Consider the following 7,141-nt stretch of genomic DNA (forward strand, 5'->3'; position numbering starts at 1 on the left):
TCCCCGGACTTTTAACCAGAAGACCTGTGTTGACCGGTGTCTTGTTTTATAAGTTACGTTAGTGACCTTTGTCACGTGATGATTGTTTTTTTAATCGATGTTTGTGACGTGTTTTCCGTAGTTGTGTTACGTTGTTTCTCTACGTGTTTTACTTAGTTTACGTACTGATTTTAAGCCCAACCATGACGTTTTTTTCCTTAACCTAACTAAGTGGTTTTCTTGCCTGAACCTTAGTTAGTGTTTTGTGGCGTACAAATGACACACAAAAAGGCTAAAATGCGTACTCATGACACGCGGAATGTCCGTGTAATGTCCGAGGTATTTTTACACCTTCCCGTGAGACCGGGTTGGACATCCATATACACCATAAGACGCCAACAGTACTGACGACAAACACAATCATTCAGAACCTGTCTAGTACGACGGATTCATAATTAGATCACCTCTTAGAGATCCAAAGTAATCAGTAAATCAACACACATCCTCTGATTACAAATACATTAGGACGGATAAAGATGGACTCCATTTCTTGTGTAAATAAATACAATCTAAACATTTTATAAACGACTTTACGGTAAGGTGTTCCATCGCTCGATGATTTATTGAGTATCTCTCGTAAAGAAACGGATTCAATCTTAAATCTTCATTTTAAGACTTTGTGCTCATTTCACAGAGTTTATTAACCGTGTGAGCGAGAGGCCTGAACACTGAGTGGTTGTGATTCTCTCAAAGCTAAAACTAGTGAATAAGCTACAGCAGTTCTGTATACAATAACTCAGTCTTCATCACTACACAGAAGAACAAACTTCATGCTAAATTATTTATTGTCCTTGTCATGCGGGCGGGAGCAGGTGCTTTGGTGTTTTCTTTCTTCTTTGTTTAATTTTTCTTGTGTGAGTCTCGACTTAACGATCACGTAAAAGTTTTGACAACTCGTAATTCTTCTGAATGTGGAAACAAACTAAACAACCAGTCGGACCGTTTGCTGTGATGAAGCAGGTCCCACAGTTTGTCTCATGTAGCTTCAGTTTAAGTCTTAAAGCTGCTGAACATTTTCCAAATGATACCATCAGTTTGTGGTTTGATTTCCTTCCTCCGAGGCCGCCACTGGTCTCAGGTCAGTTTTATGAAAATCAACTCGCAATGACTTGAAACTTGATTTGCATCATTGATCTTTAATTTAGCTTTATTTATTACATTTTTAATTGTTTATATTATATATTTTATTTTTACTTTGTCATCATGTTGTTCCACAGTTCCACGCAGGGACCGTTTTGGTGGTGCATTCAATGGATGAGAAGAATTTTGTGTTTTACATACAATTTTTGCTCTTTTTCATCCAACTTTCCAACCTTGTGGGTCACAGTTTAAGCTGAGTTTGAGCTTTTTGATACACACGATACAGTTTTAAAATTTTGAATGTATTTTTTTTAGTTTTCCAGACATCCAATCATTTGCATACAACATCGATTAGAAAACTGTTGAAACTTCCTTGAGTTTTATAATCATTCATAGTGAACGCTAAATCCACATAAATGTTCATCAGCGCTACGTTATCGTAATGTTAAGGTTTAAGTGCAGATTGATTGGTGAAATATGTGCTACAATATGCACAATGGTAACATCAGTGACAAAATGACAACTGCAACTGAATTGTAGATATCTGTAATGAGAAACTCCATACACATGAATGGCAAAAGTAGTTTGAATCGTACTAGTCAAAATGTAATTACGGATATCTAAAATTAGAGTTTTGCCTCGTCAAAATAGAATTAGGAATATCTTGAATTAGAGTTTTGACCAGGTAAAATGACATTGCAGATATCTCTAATGAATATCCTGTCTACCTATTAAATGTTAAAACGGTTTGCCATATGCACACTCTGACGTTACAAGCCAAAACGAGAGTTACGTATGCAACTACGGTTCTATGAGTTCTGGATGACCGCCAGAGGCAGTGCTTAACACTGGATGTTATCCATCTCGCACACGCGCAGTTAGAACGAAATAGAACTCTACGAGACAACACTGAAAACAGAGTTTCTGAAAATCTTCACCCTGGCCGGAGTTTTCTAAAAGCTCCGTTTTCAGTGACCTAAAACGCCGTTTACGTGTGGACGAAAGGCCTCAGTCTTGTTATGTAATTCAGAAATAAATGGAAACAAGTGGCTGCTTGGAATGGTAGAAAACATACACTGACTTTTCTAAAACACAGCACATAATTTACAAAAGATAGTTAGCTGTAATGAAAAGTACACATGATTAGCAGTTGGCTAAAACGGGTACGGTCCTTTAATGGTAGGAAAACTTCAAAATAATCTCACAACTGCGTCAACTAAGTGTTGACTAGGTTTATATATCCGTAGCAAGTTTCAAGTCTCTATTTTATTTTCATACAATTTTCAGATTCAAACCATTTGCTGCCTGAATGGTATAAAATGAATTAAAATAACTAATGGTTATGATTTGGAAGATGTTTGGCAGTGATGTAAAACATAAATCATGCAGGCAATTTGTATTAAACATCTACAACATACAAAACCACCAGAATGATAAATGCACCTTTAATTTAATAAGAGACTCTGAAGGCTGAAGCGAGCAGCAATCAGAAGGAGTGAAGCCCTCTGTTACAAAGCTGTCGTCCCGTCTGTCGGTCTGTCTGTCTGTCTGTCTCACCTCTCTCTGCTGTGTTTCCTGTCAGTCAAGCTTCATGATACTGCTGCCATCCGTTGTAGAGAAGATTCCCACATTTACTTTTCTATCTGTGGCGAGGAAAGTGAACCAAAAGCAGTCAGTGTGTCGGGCACAGCGTCTCCGGCCTGCGCTCACTTCAGCTATTAAAGGAAAGTGCCTGAAGCCTCCTCTTCATTTATGTCCTGATGTATATTTCAGAAAATAATAACTGTGTAAAAGAAAAAAAAATAAGAGCAAAGGTTGTATTCATTGGTTTGTCTTTTTTATATAATTCACATTTTTACCTATGTAAAAAAACAGAATATACATATACATATATATGTATATGTATATGTATATGTATCAAGTGTATGATGTACATTTTCAGTTCTATTTTTTTATTGTTTCTAATATGATGGATGTAAATCTCTTCTAAGAGACAATGAGATGTGTATAAATACAAATGCATCATCTGGAAACTAAAGAAACAGCCTGTGTGTGTGTGTGTGTGTGTGTGTGTGTGTGTGTGTGTGTGTGTGTGTGTGTGTGTTTCTGAGACAATCACACAATAATCTTAAAACACAAAAGTCCTCAAACATGTTCTTTGTATTCCTGACTCCATATTTTGGGATTTCACAGGCACTTTACCAAACTTTGGGATTGTAAAAAAAAAAAAAATGGCAGTTGTCAAATTTGACATATTACTGTATTGTATGAGTTAAGGACACTATATGACAATTATAAAAGTTGTACAAATTTGGGGGGTGCAATCACTAATTTAGGGATTTATAAGCAATATAACAAACTTTGGTATGAAAAGAACTATACATTTTGTGGGCTGTTTCACTACATTTTAGGGGCAACAACAACTTTGGGATTATAAAAAAAAGAAATCATTTGTGGGATGTTGTATAAAATGAGGCTGCACAATAACACATTTTGACTTTAACCTAAATTGAATTAAAGGTGTACACTGTGTAGGATTTGGCGGCATCTAGTGGTGTGGTTGCAGATTGCAACCAACTGAATACCGCTCTGATCACTCTTCGCTCAGAGGTCATCCTTACCATAATAACACTACTTTAGGAGCAACGGAAGTCAGACGGCGGCTGGCGGTACTACGATTTTGTACTCTGTGGCTCACATTACCACAATTGCACAACGGTAGCCTTCAGGTAATGTAAAAACATGAAATGCTCTCTCTAGAGCCAGTGTTTGGTTTATTCATTCTGGGCTACTGTAGAACAAGGCGGACTCCGTGAAGAGGACCAGCTCCTTATGTAGATATGAAGGGCTCATTCTAAGCTAACGACACACAACAATTCTTAGTTTCAGGTGATTATATACTAATGAAAACATAGTTATGAATATGATATTAAATTTCTGCTAATAGATCCCCCGAATTGCTACACACTGGACCTTGAAATTCAGCAAACATGTCAAATTTGGGAACTTTAATAAACAGTTAAAAGATAAATGTTTTACTGGTCAGAAAACAGACAAAAGTCAATAAAAGACAGGTGAGGAAGGGAAGACAAACTTATCCAGTTACACTTATCTAGATCAGGTAAAAGAGCAGAAATCCAAAAAGCAGGCAGAGATGATGAAGGCTGGAAGTTGAACACACATGATCTGAGTGAATGACTGGGAATGTGCTGATATACTAGATGCTACTGGGCTGATGGGGAAGTGGGACCAGGTGTGCAGGTGGGCGGGCGAGGTCAGATGATGGGAACACAGGTGTTACTGCAGGTAACAGATACAGAGCACATGTTGTGGGATTATTAAAAAAAAATAAGGAACTATATATCAGCTTTCTCATCAATTATTCCTTTAAAACTGTAAGAATTGTGTTTGATGATGTTATATTTGAGGTAAAAGAGACTTTTGGTTATTGATTTGATACAGCAGAATCAGTTTGGATGATGTTGAGATATCTTAAAAGTGTCACATAGATGGACAGTCAGGTCAGGTCAGATCGTGTTCATTTAGCGCTGCAGAAAACAGCACACACACACACACACACACACACACACACACACACACACATACACACACACAGTGTTTGAGAGCAGGATGGGATGGGAGGGGTGGTGTGCTGGCGGGGTTGGTGGTCTATCGCAGTCACATTTGTTTCAGATTTCATCCGCGTAAACAAAGCGAGGCAGGCAGACTCACTGGGGCCTCAGTAAATCAGGCCCAGACGAGCGACCCGACCCGCTGGATTCCTCACACTCTGCTCTGCTGGGGAGGCCCGACACACACACACACACACACACACACACACACACACACACACACACACACACACACACACACACAGGGTCTCTGGATCTTTGCAGGGGTGATTTTCCAGCCTTGTTTATGGTAATTAGGTTGTTTTTATGTATTTTTCTTGAGTGCATCTTCAAGTCAACAACAACGTTTGATTGCTGCTTCTTTTTGAGTTATATCAAAAACATGTAGTTTAGTTTGGACACTGGATGTGTGTGTCATGGTTGATGACAACTTGTGTCTGGTACTGACCAGCAGTGGATGAGGAAGTACTCATATCTTTTACTTAAAGGAACAGTGTGCAGGATTTAGGGGAATATAATGGAATATAATATCCATAACTATGTTTTCTTTAGTGTATAATCACCTGGAACTTGTTTTGTTAATTTAGAATGAGCCCTTCAAATCTACATAGGGGGGCCGGTCATGGATGTATAAAGAGAACTGGATACAGCGTTGGAGGCGGGCCCCAGTTCATTCCTATGAGAGTTGCTGTGGCGCATGATGCCAAAATGGCTCGACTGTCGAGTGATAAAGTACCCGGATCATCTGGCGATCTTCCGCATTGGCCCATAGAGTAGGCGCAGAAGCGTTTCCTTTAACCCCGCCTCCCAGCTCTCACTCCAGCCTCGGTCTGGGTCTCATTCACATGAACGGAGGAAGAGAAATAACTCTTGATTCAGCTATTAGTGCATTTTATAACTTTTAGGATTTAATGATTTAAATAAGGACTATTCACAAGTTCATACTCTGAAGTTGATTGCCCTCAAAAAAAATTATCCGCTGAGTTACAGACGTCTCTTTCCCAATGTAAGTCTATGGGAAAAAGTCTTTTTGGCCAAATGGCATCCCCGTGACTGAGCGGACACTACTGCACCTGCTCTATGGGCCCAATAGATGCGGAAGAACGCCGGAAGATCCGGGTACTTTTCCAGTCGGAAGTCGAGCCATTTTGGCTTCATGTGCCACAGAGAAACTCCCATAGGAATGAACGGGGCCCCGCCTCCAACGCTGTATCCAGTTCTCTTTATACATCCATGCCCAGAACGGACAAACCAAACACTGGCTCTAGAGAGAGCCTTTCACGTTTTTACGTTACCCGATGACCACCGTAGTTCTCCGACATGCTTGGAAAGCAGTGGGCAACCTCCGGGTCTGAGAAGTGAAGCCAATGTGGAAGTGCCTTAAACCTGCATTCTTTCTAATAGCCAGCAGGGGGCGACTCCTCTGGTTGCAAAAAGAAGTCTGATTGTATAGAAGTCTATGAGAAAATGAGCCTACTTCTCACTTGATTTATTACCTCAGTAAACATTGTAAACATGAGTTTATGATCTCAATCGCTAGTTTCAAGTCTTCTTCAATACAACATGATGTTCATTTAGTAAATTATGGTCCCATTTAGAGTCAAATAGACCATAAAGCAGGGAATGCTTTAGGGCGTGGCTACCTTGTGATTGACAGGTCACTACCATGACGTTGTCCGGTCCGCGTTTTTGTCTTACAACTTTAAAACTTTCAGTGTGTTTTTAGTTCATGAAAGTTAATTGTAACATTTTTGGTCGCTTAAAAATGTCTTATTCAGCATTCAGTTGTACTTAGCTCCACCCTTTTGTGTCATTTTTGGTTACAAAAAAACAAGATGTCGACAGCTAAATACGGTCGTGTCTAGAAGGTAACCCGCAAATTGCGAAATCTGATCTGAGATCTGCAAAAACTTACAAAAACTGTCGCGAGACTCGCTGCCCGACGACCTATCCGAACATTAACTTGTCGAGATCAATGCCTAACCTTAACCAGTTTCTACAACTCGTGGGTTCCATTCTAGACACGACTGCCAAATACCAAGATGAACACACGGAGGCAATGTGATGGCACCAAGGTGAGCTGGATTCGCTCTGTTGTTTGAATCCCGTTACCATAGATACGAAAGTGTGTGTGAATTCCTCAGTCAGCGCCCGGGAAACCGTCCCACATCAAAAGCAGCCGGCGTCTGGAGTTTGGTTGTGCAACAGTGACCCTCTAAAGCAGCAGGTTTCATCCTCCATAATGAGACCCACATTCTGTCCGTCCTCTGTCCTTTGTCGGCTCTGGAGATCCTTAAAACCGCACAAGAAAGAGATGAGCTGCTTCATTCTAAATCTTCCCTTTAATCCCATCTCGCAGAGGACGGTGTCATCGCCATTTCAGACAACAG

The sequence above is a fragment of the Sebastes fasciatus genome, chromosome 3 (genome assembly GCF_043250625.1).
Source record: "Sebastes fasciatus isolate fSebFas1 chromosome 3, fSebFas1.pri, whole genome shotgun sequence".
Lineage (NCBI taxonomy): Eukaryota > Metazoa > Chordata > Actinopteri > Perciformes > Sebastidae > Sebastes > Sebastes fasciatus.